The 23,063-nt window shown below is 40.1% G+C and overlaps 1 protein-coding gene across 3 annotated transcripts in view; it reads right to left on the reverse strand.

Annotated features, from left to right (window-relative positions):
- The window catches only part of POU2F1 (POU class 2 homeobox 1), a 149,120-nt gene that overhangs the window by 92,591 nt on the left and 33,466 nt on the right, over positions 1-23,063 (reverse strand). The window contains exon 1 of one of the 3 annotated variants that reach the window (XM_081297293.1): positions 1,690-1,712. The exons of 1 other annotated variant lie outside the window; for it this stretch is intronic. The gene's annotated coding sequence lies outside the window, so the exon portion shown is untranslated. Of the gene's footprint in view, positions 1-1,689; positions 1,713-23,063 lie in introns of those variants that run through there. One more of the 3 variants, XM_081297294.1, reaches the window with a different exon arrangement.

Raw genomic sequence — 23,063 nt, forward strand, 5'->3', positions numbered from 1 at the left:
TTTGCAGAAAAAATAAAACAATTCACTAGAAAAAGCATTTTTTCCTGAGCAAATACAAGAACATAGAAAGCAAACGTATTGATGGTAAACAATCCTAGTCTTAGGAAAACCTAGGCTGCTTTTTTTGTGGTGGTGGGGGTGGGCGTGGGCGGGGAGCACAGTTGTCACTCTGCAACTGTCCCATCTGTAAAGCAAGAGTTTAAATGCACCTGTATTAAAACTGTTCCTGGCTATTTCAACCTAATGGCGAATTCTCCTATTATCAGATGCCATCCCAAGGAGCAAAACCAGAAAAACAAGCCAACATCTGAGCAAAAGCAAAAGCAGAAAAGACCAGAACCCCAAGCTTGTCTGTTTCCTGAGACTCCTGGTCATATCTTTACAACATCTTGCACAGACCACAGGAATGGCAATTTCCTACACACTACAAAACAAGAAGCTTGGGGCTGGGGATGTGGCTCAAGTGGTAGCGCGCTCGCCTGGCATGCGTGCGGCCCGGGTTCGATCCTCAGCACCACATACCAACAAAGATGTTGTGTCCGCCGAGAACTAAAATAAATAAATAAATAAATATTAAAAAAAACAAAACCAAGAAGCTCTGTCTTTTGTTATGCTGCCAAGTGTACAAACCAAAGGATTCTTGCAGGCTACTGTAGCCCCAAAACCATGAAACCGAGGAATGGCTCCTAAAAAGCAACTTTCAGGGTTCATGAGAAGTCAAAACATTCGATGTTAAAAGAAATCCTTAAAATTACAAAAAAAAAGTCAAATGTGCTACATATTTTTATTTGAATGCCATGTAGGGAAGAAGAGTAAGAATATGGAATTTTCAAAATAAACTGTAGCTACTACACTTTCTGCAAGGAATTATCTCATTGATTCTTTATGTTCTTTTAACCCTCACTGAATATCATTATAGAACTCTATAATCCTAAAAGGGCAGATCAGGGCTCAGGAAGCATTCAGGATGGTTATTGAATATTAAGTCATGTATTGCTCACCACTAGTTCAATATTAGATTAAAAAAAAAAAAAGACACCTGTAGCCAGAAATTCAACTCTTGTTCTGTAGTATATTGAAAGTCTTTTTGATTTTAAAATAATACTTTAAAAATGTTTCTTCTCTTCTTATTACTCTTTCCATCTCTTTGCCACTCCCAACCTATTACAAGCCACTTATTGATTGAAAGAATAAAAATAAGCAAAATCACAGTCTACACCTCCAGTCATCAGCTACTCCACATTTATGGGAAGTAAGAAGCTCTTTCTGGCCTAGGGTTGTGGCTCAGCGGTAGAGCACTTGCCTAGCATGTGTGAGGCACTGGGTTCGATACTTAGCACCACATAAAAATAAATAAAATAAAGGCATGCTATCCATCTACAAGAAGAGGGGGTAAAAAAGAAAAAAAAAAGGCACAGAGCATAATCACAGCAGCAGAGTCTCCAGCTTCTTCCACCTGCCTTGCATTCTTGGGTTACAGTTTCTCTAACAGCTAATTTCCCTCCTTGGAGGGTTTAACTTAGTATGCTCTGCTCTCCACTTCCATATCTACCCTGTTGTTTTTTATAGGAGTTAAAGCAACTGTATAAGAATGCCTAAAAACATCAAAGACCTAGAGCTTCACTGGATGTGTGTGGCACTGGAGGAAGAGGAGGAAAACGTGAGGTAATGAGGATCTGCTGTATTTACCTTATGTGCAGGGCATGTGGACAACAATGGAAACCACGCAGGGTGCGCTTTTGGTCAAAAAAGAACATGGCAGCCCAATGGGAGGCCTTTGTTCTTCAAAAGGGTCTCCTTTTCCCCTTTTGTGCTTCATTTAATTCATGGCATCTGAGCTGCTCTTGAACTTGACAGACTGAGAGAAAGGAAGGGAGAAGGGGGAAGTCAGACACACAAAGAGAAGGGAAAAGGAAGCACTTCAAACAGAATCCAATGGAAAAAATCAGTTCTATTGCCAGTTTTGATGAAGTTTTGGAATTTTAAAGGAGTTGGAAAGTATAATTCAGTGTTAAAATAGATTAAGTTTTCCCAGAGACGATAACAAATATAAAATTAATAAGGTACAACATTATTATGTACTGAGAACTTGATGTATTTTTTCTGCCACGTGTGCTTTTGAAATATTAGTAATAAAACAGTTTTACTTTTCAACAGCTACATGAATGATAAGCATTGTACAAGCAGAACCAGTAAATAAATGATTTCCTAGCTTAGGGGAATTTTAACAAGTGATCAAGAGACAGAGGAAACACCGTGAAACCACCTGCGCCACCTGCAGGATGAATACAGGCATGCATGCTACAATACATTTCAAAGCCCAAGATTTAAGACAAATTAATTAAACTGTAAGGACTTTGAAGTCAAGAATTCAAAAAAAAAAAAAAAAATCAAATAACTTCTGATGGAAGACAAAGCCCTAGGAATCTCAGGCCAACTTTAAGTATTCAAGCATATAAATAAAAGATCCACGGAAAAGTTATTATTAGCTGTTATGTATTAATACATAAGGCTGTTTCAAAACAATTTTTTTTAAACATTTGGCTGTAAAGTAAGTGACTGATCCATGGCTTTAAATACACACTCATCATAAAACAATCAACCAAGTGTGAAATATGGACATTTGCCCTACTCCAATGACTTGGCATTTCTCCAAGTCTCTCTTTTATGCATGTTTTACATGTGATTTTGTGTGTTTTATAATATGCATATTAGCTTTTGTGGCCCTTTTTCTTCTTGGAACTTCATTTTCACCCATTTAATATATTTTATCTTCTTTTCTATCAGTATACAAACATTTCAATTTGGGGGAGTACATAGCATTGCTTATAACCAAAGTGCTCTTGGAGGTACTGAATTATTTCTATTTTTTCCGCTTTATAAACAAAACTTCTAGAAAGAGCACTGTAGGTGTATCTTTTCTTACTAGTGTAAATGTTTCTGTCAACAAATAGCTAGGGGAAGAATTCCTAAGTGAGAGGGAAAAATATTTAAAATTTAATATATAAATGTTCTTCAAAAGTTGTGCCATCTAACTTCCTAATAATGATGTAAGAGTGTTTCCCCAGACCCAAGACAACAGCAATCTTTTTTAAACAGTGACATCTGATAAATCATTATAGAACATCTACATAAATTTTCTTTGAAACCGAGAATATGACACTTATTCTCAATATTTACTGGAAAAAAAAACACTTTGTAAAGGAAGTAATAATTTTAAACTACCTTTACAACCAAGTATTATTTGGTAGCCATATTTCAATTTCATCCTGGAATTATTTCCCAATCACTTACTCATCACAATGCTTTCAGAGAACAAAAATCCACCCTCAGCAGACAGTGTTGCACAAAGAAGAGACAGAAAATCTGCTGCGAGACCCAAAGACAACTGTCAAGACAGCCAGACCATATGAATGAACACCTTCCCACATTCTGAAAGTAGAGCTTTCAAGTGGATTTATGTGCATGTACACAACAGTGGATCAGTTATGGTATGTTTGTAAAAGTTAAGGAAGACCAGGTATATAATTTCTTGTTATCTAGACACTGTGCAAGTCTATGGATTGCAGCATCATGATTTAGCACTGACCTAAGATGAAGCCAGAATTTAATTTCTAAAACATGGTTTCTCGACTCAGCACTACTGACATTTTGGATCAGATGATTCTATTGGGGGAAGGGAGGAGGGCTAACTTGTACACTTAGAATATTAAGCATCTAATCACCAGGTGCCACTAGCATCAATATACAATTTGTGACAATAAAAAATGTCTCCAGATGTTGCCAAATGTTCCCTGGGGAGCAAAGGTGTGGGATAGGCAAGTTCATGCCCAGTTGAGACCCACCACCCTAGGGTGCTTAAATTAACCATCACACACATTTTACAACTGCACACTATGCTCCACTTTAAAAGTGTACAAGGGTGGGAGAGCTCTTGCCTAGCATACATGAGGCCCTGAGTTTGATCCCCAGCACCACATTTTAAAATAAATAAATATTAAGATCTGAATATTTTAAATAGTTAAAATAGTATCAACTTCCTACTAGCATTCACCACACTCTGGAGCCATCAGAGAACACAGCAACATCCAATAGACACAAACCAAATGATGACTAATTACTAGCTAACACTGATGTTTCCCAGCAATTTAGTGTAAGAAACACTGAATCTATGCAAAAACCTGAGTTGTTATTATGAACGATCCTGTTGAATCCATCTCCAATATACACCTTGAATCCTCCACCATCATCTTTCCTCTAGATTCAGAACCTTTTGTCTCCCAGCTTACGTTCTAGACTGCCAAGCCATACTCTATTAGTACAGTAATTCACTCAACTAATATTTACTGACTGCCTGTAATATGCAGCACTCTACATGAACACACAAAACTCTGACAAAATCCTTTACATAGTGAAACTTATGTTCTAGAATAGTGTTACAGCAGAGGGCAGTAAGCATTTTGGTGAAAAAGGAAGTAGGAAAAGATAGGCAGAGGTGGGGTGTGGTGTTAAACAGCAGCCAGGGATGGATTCCCCAGTTGTATAAAGACCAGAAGGAGGTTAGAAGTGAAACATGTATATTTACAGAAAAACCATCCCAAGTAAAACATAAACAAGTGCCTGAGGGGAGAGCATACTTCTGACTTTTACTCTGAATAAAATGGGAAACCCATAGAAGATCAGAAAGAGAAGGGAGCCATGCTCAAACATTTTCAAATAAAACAGAGCTATGTTGAGAATAGGCTGCAAGGCTGCAAGGGTGGAAGCAGGGGCTAGTTAACTCATAGATTTAGAACTCAGGTAGGCATAGTGGAAATGACGGTAAGTGGTTAGACTGTCAGTCTATGATTGATGTTGGATTGTGTCGATCTTCAATTCAAAAGCCCTCCAATGCCATTTTTTTCCCAATGTACTTTATGTAAAATGCAAAATCCAATATGGTCTAAAGGTTATTATGATCTGACCACTTACTCTTCTAGCTTCATTTTACTCCCCAGTAATCAAAATACATTCTGGCCACAATGATCTTCCAGGTCATCAAATACTCCCGAATTCTCTTCCCCCTGAGGGGCCTGGAAAAACACTGTTCTCTCTACTCTTTGCCTTGCCAGCATGATCTTGAATCTCAATTTTGAGTTTAAAATTCACTTCCTCCACAAGACCCTCCTGACAAGCCATTCCAAATGAGCTTCACTCCTTCCCCCATTATACTCTCTCAAAGGGCTCCAAAGCACTCTTCCTTGATAATGTTTCTCTCTTTAGACTGTAGGCCCTACGTATCCCCCTGATCTGGCACAATACCTGGTACACAGCAAGTACAAAAGATACTTGAACAATGATACAACTTTTGTACTTGCTCTGCCAGAATCTGCTCTTGTCACGCAATGTTTTTCCCCTCTCTGCATCTGTGATGGTCACAAGAGCTATAAAGTACATGAGACAAAGAAGTGGAAAATCACAAGCAATCTTACTAACAATTTGTGTGAGCAGGAGAAACGAACACGGATGGGCCTCCGTTGCTGGGTTATAATACCTGGATTTTACTTAGCAGTCAAAAAGAACAGTATTTAAGGCTTTTCCAGCAGTACAATACAACATTCAGAAGAAACCATATTTTTGGAAGATTATCTGTGGTGTATAATTCACAAGAAGAGTATGAATGCAAAAATTAGAACTAGAACCACCAGGTGAATAAAGCCTCAACCAATTTTCAGACTAGTTGGATATGAAAACATAAATGATTTTTTCATACATACTCATTAGTGAAGATTCTTAGTGTTATTTGATAACTAAATTAAGTTCACATTATTTTAGCTGCTTACACAGAAAGCAAAAGTAATCCAACAATGGAAAATACTTTCATTTTTTTGTTACTTCATTACTGACATGTTACCAGATCAACCTTCCAAAAGCATGGCTCAGATTATATTACTCAAAAACTTCAGTGGCTCCCCACTGTCCACTGAATTAAGTCCAAACACCTCAGCCTGATATTTAAGACCCTACACAAATTGGCCCCAACTTACTTGTACTCCCCTAAATTCCAGCCAAATGGAAACTACTTTTGCTCCCATCATAGCCAGTTTTTCTCTTTTATCAGACCTTGCTTCAGATTGTTTTTTCCTTTTGAAATGCAATCCCACCCTCCACTCAGAAGTCCCCTGTCAAAAGCCACCGTTCCCCTTTTAGGGCCCAGCTCAGTTGCTACCACCATTCTCAGAACCTTTCCCCAGCTCACCTCAAGTACAAAATGTGCTCTCAAATCCCTGGGGCTTTGAAATTCACCACATTAAATCTTGAATGACTCTGTCCTTATACATCTGATCTCCCCAATAACCTTGCAAACAACCTCTAACGCCCTATTTTTGCAAAACTAAGATGGGGCATGTACGTACAAGGGCAAACAACCATTATTTGTCCTTTACAAACTGTTCTAAGAACATATTCCATTCCAAGGCAGAACTTGTTTCTGATTCACCTTTTATTTCTTGCAGCTCTTTGTAAAAAGTATGTACTTGAATAATACAGTTAAAAATCTTAAGTCAAAAAAAAAAAATTTTGCCATTATCACCCTGGTCTTCCTCACTGAGCCACATTAAAAGCTGACATTTACTAAGCAAGCATCAGCACTCTCATTGGCTATTCTATGAGCTAAGAAACAGCAGAGATGATTAAAAATAAGTATTAAAAAAATTATCCCAGTGTTGAGAGCCACAGCCAAATGGGCCCCAGCAAACTTCCAGCTGCCAGCAAACTTCCAGCTGCCGGCTGATGATTGGCTCACAGCGGTCCCAGCAACATCTAGCTGATTGGCTCCTCTGCGGTGATGTTCATTGGGCTGTTTCCCTGCCCTTCAGACTGCCAGCTGATGATTGGTTCACAGCGGCCCCAGCAACATCTAGCTGATTGGCTCCTCTGTGGTGATGTTCATTGGGCTGTTTCCCTGCCCTTCAGACTGCCAGCTGATGATTGGCTCACAGCGGCCCCAGCAAAATCTAGCTGATTGGATCCTCCACGGAGCTGCTCATTAGGGGACTTCTTTGGCTCCGCCCACACGACCCTGCCAATCAGCCTCAAGAGCAGGAGGATTGTGGGAGGTGGTGAGGCTTGTGTGGGTGAGAGGCTTGTGGGAAGCCGGTGGTGGCAGTTGGGCTCTGAGGGTTTTTTCCTGAGGAGCGGTTTTGTTTGGCGTTTGTAGTTCTAAAAATAAAGTTAGTTTCTTTTGACAAGTGGCTCCTGAATTGTGCCCAGCCAGACTGCGGCATTTGGTGGCTCGCACGGGGAGAGACTGAGGGTCAGTAAACTGCTCGCCCCTGAGGGCAGGGCGAGAGGATGGATAGCCATTCTAAGATTCCTCTTTTGTTTTGCTTCATTTTTGTTTTAAGTTGCCTGTCCCTGGAGATGAGTGAGACGGAAGAAAAACCGCTCACATCTGAGGAAAAACTATTTGCGTCTGAGGAACAGATAGGGAGAAAGGACGGATGCACATTTCAGGAGGATAGAAAGGCTGATATAATGATTTTGTGTGGTTCCATTTTTATTTCATTCTGCCTCGGTTTTGTTTGGGGTTATCTTGTTGGGTTGTATTATAGTAAAAATACGGGATCAGCAATTAGTAAAAAACAAACCGAAAGACTGTTAAGTAAATTGTTAGAGGAAGGAGACATCCCAGTAAAATCAAGAGCAGTCAGGGCATACGTTGATACAATACAACAATGTAGCCCATGGCCTTTTAAGGAGGAGTTGTTAAATATATCACAGTGGGACCATCATGGTAAAGATTTTAAAAGAATAGAAAAGAACAACCCAGGGACTCTGCCAGTTGGCACATTGCCATTGTGGACGTTCGTATCTGGTTTGCTTAGTCCAAAGCCTTCAATTCAGACAAAGGTAGAGGAAGGAGAAGACATATTGATTCAAGTAAAAGAGAAGGTCTTTCGAGCTAGTGAGACAGAGGAAGGAAGTTTAGAGCAGAAAAAGCCATCAGGGGAAAAGTTACCACAGGAGACTGCTACTAACACCTTTCTACCAGAGAGCGTAAGTGTCCAACCAACAGTACCACCTCTACAGGAGACTGCTACTAACAGCATGCTGTCACCAGAGGGCATAAGTGTCCAATCAACAGCACCACCTCTACAGGAGACTGCTACTAACAGCATGCTGTCACCAGAGGGTATAAGTGTCCAACCAACAGCACCACCTCTACAGGAGACTGCTACTAACAGCATGCTGTCACCAGAGGGCATAAGTGTCCAATCAACAGCACCACCTCCATATGCTAGAAGGCTCCCAACCTCCGCGGTTGATACTTGGGATCCTGAGACAGGATCTCAAGTATGCCCTGTATTTGAGGTAGGAGGGCAGCGAATTTACCAGGGTTTAAATTTCAAAACAGTGAAGGAGCTAAAAGAGGCTGTAACAACCTATGGTCCTCAAGCACCCTTCACTGTAAGCTTGGTCGAATCCATTACCAACTTAAAACATGACGCCAGCAGATTGGGCTAATATGTGTAAAGCTGTGCTAAATGGAGGACAATACCTGTTATGGAAGGTTGCCAATGAGGAATTTTGCAAGGAGACGGCTAGGCGAAATGCAGCAGCTGGTTATCCTCAGAGAAATCTAGATATGTTGTTAGGAAAGGGACCTTATGAGGATCGGCAGCAACAAATTGCATATGATCCTGGTGTATATTGACAAATTGCTGTAGATGCAGTTAAGGCATGGAAGACTTTACAAGGACATGGAGGTTTACAAGGTCAATTATCTAAGATAATACAAGGAGCTAATGAAACTTACGCTGAATTTCTAGATAGGCTTATTCAAAAGCTACCAGAGTTTTGGGGAATACAGAACAAGCAATGCCACTAATAAAACAACTGGCTTATGACCAAGCGAATCGTTGGTGCAGAGATATCATTAGACCATGGAAACAGGAAGATTTAAACACATATATTAAATTATGTAGAGACATTAATGAACAAGAGCAAGTCATGGCAGCTGCAGTAAAACAGGCTTTATATGCCAGGCCAAGAACATGCTACAATTGTCAACAAACAGGACATTTTAAAAGGAATTGCCCCATAGGAGGAGGGTTTAACAAAACTAGGTATCAAAGGAGTAGAATACTGGGTATTTGCCCACGATACCGTAGAGGGAGACATTGGGCTAATGAATGCCGTTCTCAAACCACCATAGAGGGTACTCCATTACATTGGGCTAATGAATGCCATTCTCAAACCACCATAGAGGGTACTCCATTATCAAAAAACGAACAAGGACCAAGTGTTTATCCACGATATCGTGGAGAAAGGCATCGGGCTCCATTGCCAAAAAATGGACAGAGGGCCCCAATGCTCCGGGGCCCCAAACCACAAATATACGGAGCACTGGAGGAACCCAGCAACCCCATCAGGGTAGTGACCAGGACACATTGTCCATCAGATCCCTCATCAGACAAACCAGAGGGAGCGCAGGGTTGGACATCTGCACCTCCGCCAGATCAGTACTAACTCCAGAGATGGGAGTTCAAATCATTCCCACAGGGGTAAAAGGACCTCTTCCCAAAGGAACAGTAGGCTTATTATTGGGACGCAGCTCTTCTACTCTAAAAGGACTTTTGATAAGTCCTGGGGTAATTGATCCCGATTATGAAGGTGAAATAAAAATTATAGCCAGTTCTCCAAAGGGTATATCAGTAATTTCACCAGGAGATAGAATAGCACAGTTACTAATAATACCAAGCCTACATGATAAATTTTCTAGATGTAGTGTAGAAAGAGGTTCCAAGGGATTAGGCTCCACAGGTGTAGATTGGGCTATGCTTTCTTTAAATTTAGATTCTCGCCCCATGCTAAAACTAAATATTCAAGGACATGAATTTAATGGGCTACTGGATACAGGTGCAGACCTTAGCATCATCTCTCCTCAAGAATGGCCAAAACATTGGCCATTACAACAAGCCACTCAAACGCTTCGAGGCCTAGGAGTGGCGACTAATCCCGATAGAAGCGCAATGGTATTAGATTGGAAGGATCCTGAAGGATGTGAAGGAACTATACAGCCATATGTATTGGATCATCTTCCCGTAAATTTATGGGGACGAGATGTCTTAGATCAATTAGGTTTGATATTAACAAATAATATCAATCAAAATGCACCCACTATTATGGCTAGACAAGGTTTTAGGAAAGGAAAAAGATTAGAAAAACAAGAACAAGGTATAGCAGCACCAATACAAATAGATCAAGGAACAGACAGACATGGGCTGGATTTTCACAAAGGGCCACTGAGACAATAAAAATTACATGGAAATCAGAAAGACCAGTATGGGTTCCAAAGTGGCCCTTGATTAAAGAAAAGATACAAGTAGCCCATGATCTGGTCAAAGAACAATTAGCGGAAGGACATACACAACCTTCTGTATCTCCCCATAATACTCCCATTTTTGTCATCAAAAAGAAATCTGGTAAATGGAGATTATTGCAAGATTTAAGAGCCATTAATAATGAAATGGTCATTATGGGACCTGCTCAATCGGGGATTCCTCAATTGTCTGCTTTGCCAAAAACTTGGTATGTTTTAGTTATAGATATTAAAGATTTTTTTTTTCAATTCCAATTCATCCCGAGGATAGTCCACGTTTTGCATTTACTATCCCTGCACTAAATCATGAAGGTCCTGATCAGAGATATGAATGGAAAGTACTCCCTCAAGGGATGGCTAACAGCCCAACTATGTGTCAAATTTATGTTAACAAAGTAATCCAGCCACTTAGAAATCAAAATCCTGAACTACAAATATTTCACTATATGGATGATGTATTATTAGCACACAAAGCTAAAAACACATTGCTAGAATGTTATGCCACACTTACAAATTTATTAAAAAATTATAATCTAGAGATAGCAAAAGATAAAGTACAATTAAATTTTCCAATTAATTATTTAGGAGTTCTATTATCCTCAACCATGGTCCGTCCACCAAAAATTCAATTAAGAGTAGATCAACTCAAATCACTTAATGACTTTCAAAAGTTATTAGGAGACATAAATTGGATAAGGCCTTATCTAGGTATTCCAACAGGAGAATTGGGACCTTTATTTTCTGATAGTCAGTATATAGTTAATGCTATAGTATCCCTTGAAGATGCTGGTAGGATTTCCCCTTCTTCTACTGTTTTCTCTTTGTGTTCCACTATACAAAGTTTAATCTGGGACAGAAAAGATCCATTCTTTATAGGACATATCAGGGCACATGCAGGATTGCCTGGAGCCCTTAGTTTGGGCAATGATTTAGCAGATAAAACTACACATGACATACATATTTTCTCTACACTAGAAGAAGCTATAAATTTTCATAAAAGGTTCCATGTCAATGCTAATACTTTACAAAAGCGTTTTAAAATAACTAAGGAACAAGCTCGACAAATAATAAAACAATGTCAAAATTGTGTGACCTTTTTACCACAAGTTAATCTTGGAGTCAATCCTAGAGGATTGATACCTAACCATATTTGGCAGATGGACGTCACACAATTGCCAGAATTTGGAAAATTAAAATATTTGCATGTTACACTTGATACTTCTTCCGGATTTTTGATGGGCTCCCTTCATGCCGGAGAAAAAACTAAAGATGTTATAGCTCATTGCTTATAAAATTTTGCCACTGTGGGCATTCCAAAACAGTTAAAAACAGATAATGCCCCTGGTTATACTTCTACCTCTTTTAAACAATTTTGCTCATCATTTGGCATTACTCATATAACAGGAATCCCATACAATCCACAGGGACAAGGCATAGTTGAAAGAGCTCATCAAACTATTAAAATGTACTTATTAAAGCAAAAAGACGGAAATGGAAAGGGGTATATATCCCCCAAAGATAAACTTAAAATAACCCTTTTTACTCTAAACTTTTTAAGTTTGGATTCATCAGGACTTAGTGCTGCAGAAAGGCATATGTGTCCAAAAAATGTACATAAGCCCAAGGTACTTTGGAAAGATATTCTAACAGGACAATGGAAAGGTCCTGACCCATTAATTGTCTGGAGTCGGGGGTCTGTTTGTGTGTTTCCACAGGAAGAACAGCAGCCGATTTGGATTCCAGAGAGATTAACCAAGGTCCTGACCTAGTGATTGTCTGGAGTCGGGGGTCTGTTTGTGTGTTTCCACAGGAAGAACAGCAGCCGATTTGGATTCCGGAGAGAGTAATTAAAGTCCTGAACCAGTGATTATCTGGAGTCGGGGGCCTGTTTGTGTGTTTCCACAGGGAGAACAGCAGCCAATTTGGATTCCAGAGAGATTAACTAAAGCGATTTCTACAGACCAAAAAGAAGATGATTTGGCTCAAATCCATAACAGCTGATATCCAAAACTCCAATTTGGCTATCCTTACATCTGCGACAGAACCAGGATGCTTTTTTCAATATCTATTTTATTATTGCCCTTTCCCATATCATGAAGTTCTATTTTGTTTTTTAAGCTCATACAGACCTAAGTTAATGTTTTGCTAATCAGTTCTATTTTTTTTTTTTTGACTATAGAGTTTTTAAACATTGCAATGGAGATTTCACCTGTAAAAAGTTATAAGGCCTTTACTATTATGTTATGTGTTGTATGTATTATATTATGTGTGCACACTTGTGTTTTGTGTTATGTTTGAATGTACGTATGTCCATATATCATACATGATGAGCGCTCATGAAAAAATGGATCCAAATATTTTTTTATTCACATGATTTAAATGGTTTAATTTAAATTGGGTAAATAACTGTTAAGAATTGTTTTAATATGTAAACAAAAAAGAAGGTTAACAGATCTGTTTGTTTACTTTCACCTTTCCTTTTCATTATATTTAATAATTCTCTTCAAGATAATGTAAATTGTTAAGAAAATTGTTTTCTTTTAGTGCCTTCTGGAATGTTACATAATTTTTTCTTTAGCCATTATTGCTAGAATTCCTATCTTCATCCCAGTGCCGGTGAAGACAAAGATAAAACTAATCTACAGTTTCTGCAATAGCCATCACTGAACTGCTTGCAGAACTTGCCTGGACTATGTATCACTTGTATGCATTGTGAACTCACTTGTATGCATTGTGAACTATCTGTTGGTGCAGTGACTTGTGGTAGTGTTGGAGTATTTTTACTGATGATGTCATCGGTTGTACAATTTTTCCAACAAGAGCCGTCAATTGGCTTGGTGTATCTTCCTCCCTTCTGCTTGTCATGACAAAGACCTCTCCACAGGTGTGGCTGTATACTGGACCGGTAGTCAATGATGGGTAAGATCCAATTACAGTGGTACCAACCTAAGACAGGAGGCTGATGCCCTGAGGTCAGCTCATCCGAAGATGGGCAAGGACCATATGTAGTATTGGACAACCTAAGGCAGGCACGGTCCCTAAGCCACATGCTTGTTGTTTAAACAGAGAGGGGGAGATGTTGAGAGCCACAGCCAAATGGGCCCCAGCAAACTTCCAGCTGCCAGCAAACTTCCAGCTGCCGGCTGATGATTGGCTCACAGCGGCCCCAGCAACATCTAGCTGATTGGCTCCTCTGCGGTGATGTTCATTGGGCTGTTTCCCTGCCCTTCAGACTGCCAGCTGATGATTGGCTCACAGCGGCCCCAGCAACATCTAGCTAATTGGCTCTGCCACGGAGCTGCTCATTAGGGGACTTCTTTGGCTCCGCCCACACAACCCAGCCAATCAGCCTCAAGAGCAGGAGGATTGTGGGAGGTGGTGAGGTTTGTGTGGGGGTGAGAGGCTTGGGTAAGCCGGTGGTGGCAGTTGGGCTCTGAGGGTTTTTTCCTGAGGAGCTGTTTTGTTTGGCGTTTGTAGTTCTAAAAATAAAGTTAGTTTCTTTTGACAAGTGGCTCCTGAATTGTGCCCAGCCAGACTGCGGCATCCCAGGGCTGGGAATGTGGCTCAAGTGGCAGCACGCTCGCCTAGCATGAGTGAGGCACTGGGTTCGATTCTCAGAACCACATAAAAACAAAATAAAGATAGTGTGTCCACCTAAAACTAAAATATATATATAATTTTAAAATGTTAGTTATTTAAAAAAAATTATCCCAGATTGGCAGTGTAGCTCAGTGGTACAGTGCTGAGAGCCATAGCTAAGTAAGAATGACACATGGCAATTTCCTTGTCAGCCTACCCCATGTTGCTTAGGGGGAGGACTCTCCATTGTGGAAATGGGCTTCTTTGAGTAAGGTGACCCTGCTCAAGGACCAGGGTGGATCCCGGTTTAGGGAGGATCCTGCTGGATTAGGGTGGGTCCAGGTTTAGGGTGTATCCTGCTGGAAATAAGGAGTATCCCACTCCTTGGGTTTTGGGCAGTTCCAGGTTTAAGGTGAACCCTGCTGGGAATAGGGCATATCCTGCTGCCTCAGGCGACCGCCAGCTCCTTGAGTTCCCGGTTGAGTTCTCACAGGATTCAGAGAGTATTTGGGATGCAGAGTGCATGTGGATTCTCGCAGAACGTGCATGTAGAGTGCAGGTGTGAGTTCGGGAATAAAGAGTTGCTGTTTGAATCTACAAGGTGTGTGGTGGCTCGTGATTTTGTACCCAGCCAGACTGCAGCATTTGGTGGCCCGGACGGGGAACATCTGAAACATGGAGGTAAGTGAAATTACTTGCCCCTCAGGGAAGGTGAGAGAATGGGTGACTATTTCAAAAAACAATGTGTTCTTGTTTGGATTTATTTTCTTTTTGTTTCAAGCTGCTTATCCCTAGAAATTTCTCAGGCAAACTGGGAAAAATGGTTGGCTCAAGGTTTGAAGTTTGTCAGCCCTGAGGAAGAGAAAATTGATATAAAGATTTTTTATTCCGTTTTTGTTTCATTCAGTTTCGGTTTTGTTTTGTGTTATCTTATTGGGTTGCGTTATCTTTATAGTAGATTAGAAATTAGTAAAAAACAAACCGAAAGAGTGTTAAGTACATTGTTAGAGGTTCAGACCATGGAGAAAGACATTTTAGATCAAGCAAAAGAGAAGGTCTCTCGAGCTAGTCAGACAGAGGAAGAAAATTTAAAAGAAAAGGGGCTATTAGGAAAAAGGCTACAACAGCAGGCTTCTACTAACTCCGTTCTATCACCAGAGGGCGTATTCAACCAACAGCTCCACCTATGGAGATAGCTGAGTGGCCCTCAACCCCCGTAGTTGATAAATGGGATCCTGAGACAGGACCTCAAGGATTAGCATGCCCTGTACTTGAACAGGTAGGAGGGCAGCGAATTCACTGTGCTTTAGATTTCAAAACAGTGAAGCAGTTAAAGGAGGCTGTAACAACCTATGGTCCCCAAGCACCCTTCATGGTAAGCATGGTCAAATCCATTACCAACTTGGACATGACGCCAGCAGATTGGGCTAGCATGTGTAAATCTGTGCTAAATGGAGGACAATATTTGTTATGGAAGGTTGCCAATGAGGAATTTTGCACGGAGACAGCTAGGCGAAATGCAGCAGCCGGTTACCCTCAAAGAAATCTAGATATCTTATTAGGAAAAGAACCTTATGAGGGTCAACGGCAACAAATAGAATATGATCCTGCTATATATGCACAAATTGCTGCAGACACAGTTAGGGCATGGAAGACTTTACAAGGACATGGAGATTTACAAGGACAGCTATCTAAGGTAATACAGAGAACTAATGAACCTTACGCTGAATTTGTAGATAGGCTTATTCAAACAGCTTTCAGAATTTTTGGGGATACAGAACAGGTAATGCCATTAATAAAACAACTGGCTTATGACCAAGCAAATCGTTGCTGCAGAGAGGTCATTAGACCATGGAGACATGAAGATTTAAACACATATATTAAATTATGTAGAGATATTAATGAACAAGGGCAAGTCTTGGCAGCTGCAGTACAACAGGCTTTAGATACCAGGCCAAAAACATGCTACAATTGTGAACAAACAGGAAATTTTAAAAGCAGTTGCCCCATAGGAGGAGGGTTTAACAAAGCTAGGTATCAAAGGAATAGAATACCAGGTATTTGCCCACGATGCCATAGAGGGAGACATTGGGCTAATGAATGCCGTTCTCAAACCACCATAGAGGGTACTCCCTTATCAAAAAACGGACAAGGACCAGGTATTTACCCACAATATCGTGGAGAAAGGCATCAGGCTCCATTGCCAAAAAATGGACAGAGGGCCCCAATGCTCCGGGGCCCACAACCACAAATATACAGGGCAGTGGAGGAACCCAGCAACACCATCAGGGTAGTGCCCAGGACACATTGTCCATTAAATCCCTCATCAGACAAACCCGAGGGAGCTCAGGGTTGGAAATCTGCGCCTCTGCCAGAGCAGTACTAACTCCAGAGATGGGAGTTCAAATCATTCCCACAGGAGTAAAAGGACTTCTTCCCCAAGGAACAGTAGGCTTATTATTGGGACGTAGTTCATCTACACTAAAAGGACTTATGATAAGTCCTGGGGTAATTGACCCCGATTATGTAGGTGAAATAAAATTATAGCTAGTTCTCCAAAAGGTATATCAGTAATTTCACCAGGAGATAGAATAGCACAGTTGTTAATAATACCCAGCCTACATAATAAATTTTCTAGATGTAGTGTAGAAAGAGGTTCCAGGGGATTAGGCTTCACAGGTGTAGACTGGGCTATGCTGTGTTTAAATTTAGATTCTCGCCCAATGCTAAAACTAAATACTCAAGGATATGAATTTAATGGGCTGCTGGACACAGGTGCTGACCTTAGCATCATATCTCGTCAAGAATGGCCAAAACATTGGCCATTACAACAAGCCACTCAAACGCTTCAAGGCCTAGGAGTGGAGACTAATCCCCATAGAAGTGCAATGGTATTAGATTGGAAGGATCCTGAAGGATGTTGAAGGAACTATACAGCCATATGTATTGGATCATCTTCCTATAAATTTATGGGGATGAGATGTCCTAGATCAATTAGGTTTGACGTTAACAAATAACATCAACCCTAAGCGCCCACTACTAGAGCTAGACAAGGTTTTAGAAAGAAAAAAGATTAGGAGAACAAGAACAAGGTATAGCAGTACCAATACAAATAGATCAAGGAACAGACAGACATGGGTTGGACTTTCAGAAAGGGCCACTGAGACAATCAAAATTACTTGGAAATCAGAAAGACCAGTGTGGGTTCCTCAGTGGCCCCTGACTAAAGAAAAGATACAAGTAGCCCATGATCTGGTCCAACAACAATTAGCGGAAGGACATATACAACCTTCCGTATCTCCCCATAATACTCACATTTTTGTCATCAAAAAGAAATCTGGTAAATGGAGATTATTGTAGGATTTAAGAGCCATTAATAATGAGATGGTTATTATGGGACCTGCTCAATCAGGGATTCCTCAATTGTCTACTCTGCCAAAAACCTGGCATGTTTTAGCTATAGGTATTAAAGATTGTTTTTTTTTTTCAATTCCAATTCATCCCGAGGATAGTCCACGTTTTGCATTTACTATCCCTGCACTAAATCATGAAGGTCCTGATCAGAGATATGAATGGAATGTACTCCCTCAAGGGATGGCTAACAGTCCAACTATGTGTCAAATCTACGTTAACAAAGCAATTCAGCCACTTAGAAATCAAAATCCTGAACTACAAATATTTCACTATATGGATGATGTATTTTTAGCACATAAAGATAAAAACACATTGCTGGAATGTTATGCCACACTTACAAACTTATTAAAAAATTATAATCTAGAGATAGCAAAAGATAAAGTACAATTAAATTTTCCAATTAATTATCTAGGAGTTCTATTATCCTCAACCATGGTCTGTCCACCAAAAATTCAAATACGAGTAGATCAACTCAAATCATTTAACGACTTTCAAAAGTTATTGGGAGACATAAATTGGATAAGGCCTTATCTAGGCATACCAACAGGAGAGTTGGGACCTTTATTTGATATTCTAAAAGGTCCATCAGATCCAAATTCACCCCGCATGTTAACTCCTAAACCAAGAAAGGCATTAAAAATTATTCAGACATATGGAAAATATGCATTTGGATAGAATTGATATGTTTGCCTTTGTTATTTATTGTACTACCAACAAAAAAATATTCCTACAGGAGTATTTTGGCAAGAAGGTCCATTATGGTGGATACATTTATCTTATTCTCCTAACACTATTCGTACTAGGTATCCTAAGGCTGTAGGACAATTAATACTCAAAGGAATAAAAGCAGTGAAGGGAGTGTTTGGAATTTCTCCCAATAAAATTATTACTCCATATACTATGGATCAAATTGATGAGTTAGCTAATGAGTTAAATACTTGGGCAATAATCATGTGTAAATCTAATGTTTTATTTCATAATCACTTACCATCTAATCCTTTATTGTCTTTTTAGTCATCACATCCTGTAATTTTTCCAAAAATGACAAGAAAAACACCTATCATGAATGCTCCAAATATATTCACTGATGGGTCAAATAATGGTACAGCAGCAGTAGTTACCCCGATCAAACTTTTACATTTTTAGTACCCAAACAATCAGCTCAAAAGGTAGAGCTTAATGCAGTATTATAAGCTTTTGTGATGTTTAAAGATTCTGTATTTAATTTATTTTCTGATAGTATATAGTTAATGCTATAGTATCCCTTGAAGATGCTGGTAGGATTTCTCCTTCCTCTACTGTTTTCTCTTTGTTTTCCACTATACAAAGTTTAATCTGGGACAGAAAAGATCCATTCTTTATAGGACATATCAGGGCACATGCAGGATTGCCTGGAGCCCTTAGTTTGGGCAATGATTTAGCAGATAAAACTACACATGACATACATATTTTCTCTACACTAGAAGGAGCTACAAATTTTCATAAAAGGTTTCATGTAAATGCTAATACTTTACAAAAGCGTTTTAAAGTAACTAAGGAACAAGCCAGACACATAATAAAATAATGTCAAAATTGTATGACCTTCTTACCACAAGTTAATCTTGGAGTCAATCCTAGAGGACTGATACCTAACCATATTTGGCAGATGGACGTCACACAATTGCCAGAATTTGGAAAATTAAAATATTTGCATGTTACACTTGATACTTCTTCCGGATTTTTAATGGGCTCCCTTCATGCGGGAGAAAAAACTAAAGATGTTATAGCTCATTGCTTATAAAATTTTGCCACTGTGGGCGTTCCAAAACAGTTAAAAACAGATAATGGTCCTGGCTATACTTCTACCTCTTTTAAACAATTTTGCTCATCATTTGGCATTACTCATATAACAGGAATCCCATACAATCCACAGGGACAAGGCATAGTTGAAAGAGCTCATCAAACTATTAAAACGTACTTATTAAAGCAAAAAGAGGGAAATGGAAAGGGGTATATATCCCCCAAAGATAAACTTAAAATAACCCTTTTTACTCTAAACTTTTTAAATTTGGATTCAACAGGACTTAGTGCTGCAGAAAGACATATGTATCCAAAAAATGTACATAAGCCCAAGGTACTTTGGAAGGATATTCTAACAGGACAATGGAAAGGTCCTGATCCAGTGATTTGTCTGGAGTCGGGGTTCTGTTTGTGTGTTTCCATAGGGAGAACAGCAGCCAATTTGGATTCCAGAGAGACTAACCAAAGCAATTTCTACAGGCCAAAAAGAAGATGATTTGACTCAAATCCATAACAGCTGATATCCAGAACTCCAGCTTAGCTATTCTTACACCTGCGACAGTGATTAACCAGGGTGATTTTTTCAATATCTATTTTATTATTGCATTTTCCCACATCATAAAGTTCTATTTTATTTTTTTTTATTTTTTTTTTAAAGACAGAGTGAGAGTGGGGGGAGGGAGGGAGGGAGGGAGGGAGGGAGAGAGAGAGAGAGAGAGAATTCTTAATATTTATTTTTTTTTTAGTTCTCGGCGGACACAACATCTTTGTTGGTATGTGGTGCTAAGGATCGAACCCGGGCCGCACGCATGCCAGGCGAGCGCGCTACCTCTTGAGCCACATCCCCAGCCCTCTATTTTATTTTTTGAGTTCATACAGACCTAAGTTAATGTTTTTCCGATCAGTTTTATTTTTTGACTGTGGAGTTTTTAAACATTGCAATGGAGATTTCACCTCGGTAAAGCTACAAGGCCTTTACTATTGTCTTATGTGTCGTATGTCATGTGTGCACACTTCTGTTTTGTGTTCTATGTCTGTATGTGCGTATGTCCATAGATCATATATGAGGAGCGCTCATGAAAAAAATGGATCCGAATTTTTTTTTATTCTCGTGATTTTAATGGTTTAATTTAAATTAGGTAAACAGCTGTTAAGGATTGTTTTTAAAGGAGGTTAACAGATCTGTTGGTTTACTTTCACCTTTCCTTTTCATTATATTTAATAATTCTGTTCAGGATAATGTCTCTTTAGCATCATTGCCAGAATTCCTATCTTCATCCCAGTGCCAGTGAAGACAAAGATGAAACCAAACTACAGCTTCTATGATAGCTATCACAGTAAACTCTATAAACTGATGCATCAATGAATATAACTCAACAAGTAATGCTCAATCAAGGAGTCGGCTTACTTTGAGAGGAAATGGACATATTGATAGACTCCTCCGCTTTGAACTGCTTGCAGAACTTGCCTGGACTATGTATCACTTGTATGCATTGTAAACTATCGTTTGGTGCAGCGAATTGTGGTAGTGCTGGCATATCTTTGCTGATGGTGTCACCAGCGATGCAATTTTTTCCAAAGGAGCCGTCAACTGGCTTGGTGTCGTGGCATTTCTGTATCCTCCTCCCTTCCGCTAGTGATGGTCTAAAATTTGGGGGCCAACAGAGGTGAGGCAAAGAACCTCACCCCCCCACTGGCACCAAGGCTAAATTTGGGGGCCAACAGAGGTGAGGCAAAGAACCTCACCCCCCCACTGGCACCAAGGCTAAATTTGGGGGCCAACAGAGGTGAGGCAAAGAACCTCACCCCCCCACTGGCACCAAGGCTAAATTTGGGGGCCAACAGAGGTGAGGCAAAGAATCTCACCCCCCCCCCACTGGCACCAAGGCTAAATTTGGGGGCCAAAAGAGGTGAGGCAAAGAACCTCACCCCCCACCCCCACTGGTGCATAGGCATATCCACAAGCATGACTGTATGCTGGACCGGTAGTCAGTGACGGGTATGATCCAATTGCAGTGGTATCAACCTAAGACAGGAGGCTGACACCTAGAGGTCAGTTCATCCCATGACGGGTAAGAACCATATGTTGAATTGGACAACCTACCAGGCACGGTCCTTAAGCCACATTGCTTGTTGTTTAATTAATCAGAAGGGGGGAGATGCTGAGAGCCATAGCTAAGTAAGAATGACGCATGGCAATTTCCTTGTCAGCCTACCCCATGTTGCTTAGAGGGAGGACTCTCCATTGTGGAAATGGGCTTGTTTGAGTAAGATGACCCTGCTCAAGGACCAGGGTGGATCCGGACTGCAGCAGTACCTGCTGATTATGTACAAAGCACAGGGTTTGAGCCCCAGTGTCACAATAACAGAAACAAAACAACCCAACCCAACCCAACCCAAGCAAACCACACCACATTAAAAAAGCAACCCCCCATACTATCCCTGTCCAAGGAACAAAAGACTTATTTCCAAAGCAATCAGAAAAAATCATAAAAGTGCTATATCAAACAACCAAATTCTAAGTTGAGTATGAATTTCAAAAGCTGGAACAGACAACAAGTGCCAGGGAAAGCTGGCTAGCCTCAAGGGAAAATGCTTAGAAGGACTGGGCCAGAGAACTAGGAGGCAAGATAAGCCCAGTGTGCTCCCAGGTAACTCCACAGTCATACCCATTCCTATATCTTACTTTAAAAACAAAACAAAAACCACTCAAAGCACCATATCCCCAACTTATAAAGTTCATGGTCATTGTTACCACTGTCTGCACATGGGAGTCTGGTTCTAGTGCACACATGAAAAGTCCATAAACCCCCAAATACAACATTTTCCAAAACACAAAATCATTTCCCATATTTTCTTCACATGCTCTGACAGGGCCAGGCTCAATGATGACCATTTTAGAAAGCTTACTAAAATCTTCTCCCTGTCTTTAAAATTACAAGTAACAGTAAGATTTATGCACGTGCAAACAATGTAACAATTTGGCTCCCCAGAACCTCTCCTTTCCCTCCCCTTTACTCTACTGATCTCCCTTCTGATTTTATGAGACCCTACCCCCCATCAACCATGGCCTATTCGTGCAGTAAAACACTTCCCCCCAATCTTTTCTCTATAGCTCCCCTGTGTGAGAGAAAAAATACGACCCTTGGCTTTCTGAGTTTTGTTTATCTCATTAATAATGCTCGAAAGTTCTATCCATTTTCCTAAAAATTACATAATTTCATTCTTTATGGATGAATAAAACTTCATGTTGTATATACATCACATTTTCTTTATCTACTCATCCAGTGATGGACACAGGCTGGCTCATAATTTGGCTATTAGAAAACCCAATTAAATTATTCTAAAAACAAGCTGTGAAGAGTCCCTATGGCCTCTGCCTAACTTAGTCTAATAGTATCAGCAACTGGACAAATCTAGGTTATGGCTGACTGGGGCTGCTCTCACTCCTGCTCAAATGCTTCAAGTCAGAGAAGTCTTTTAAACTCATCAAATGAGAAGCAGTGGAGAGCCTAGAGCAGCCAGCCTGGGTTCACTACCCCAGTTCAGCTAAACTGAGTACTGAGTTAGCTGTTTGATTCTCCGTTCACTACCCCAGTTTAGCTGGGGATGTGGCTAAACGGAGAATCAAACAGCTAACTCAGTACTATGGTGAAAATCAAATGAATTTGTTATTAAAACACCAAGTATATTAATCTAGCAAACAGTGGGCAACCAAAAGACTGCTTCCTATGATTATTATCCAAAGTAATTAAGGGCACTAATTTAGTCAGGACTACTCAGGCAGTAACACAACAGTAAAAAAAGGTGCCAGCTTCAAAAGGGAAAATTGGATCTATTGCTAGACATATGAAATTACCATTAAAATAAAGTACAACACATGTGTGCATTGGAACTCAATATATGACGAAACTGGCACTGTAGAGAG

Source organism: Spermophilus citellus (assembly GCF_964194105.1).
Source record: "Spermophilus citellus genome assembly, chromosome: 6".
In the NCBI taxonomy this organism is placed as follows: domain Eukaryota; kingdom Metazoa; phylum Chordata; class Mammalia; order Rodentia; family Sciuridae; genus Spermophilus; species Spermophilus citellus.